Here is a 210-nt window from a genome sequence, read left to right on the forward strand (position 1 = left end):
GAGTAAATTATCAGCAAAAGTTTTTTTTTTTTTAAGTGAACTACTCCTTTAATTATGAGACATGCAAAGTTTACAATTAGTGGAGTATAATTTAGTTATGATACCATAACCTTTAGTATTATTGCGGTAATCAATCTGTTTTAAATTCCCACATCTAAGCTATATGATATTACTGCATTTCACTATCACATCATTTGAGTAATCAACATC

The sequence above is a fragment of the Pimephales promelas genome, chromosome 16 (assembly GCF_988280905.1).
Source record: "Pimephales promelas chromosome 16, fPimPro1.hap1.1, whole genome shotgun sequence".
NCBI classification, from domain to species: Eukaryota; Metazoa; Chordata; class Actinopteri; order Cypriniformes; family Leuciscidae; genus Pimephales; species Pimephales promelas.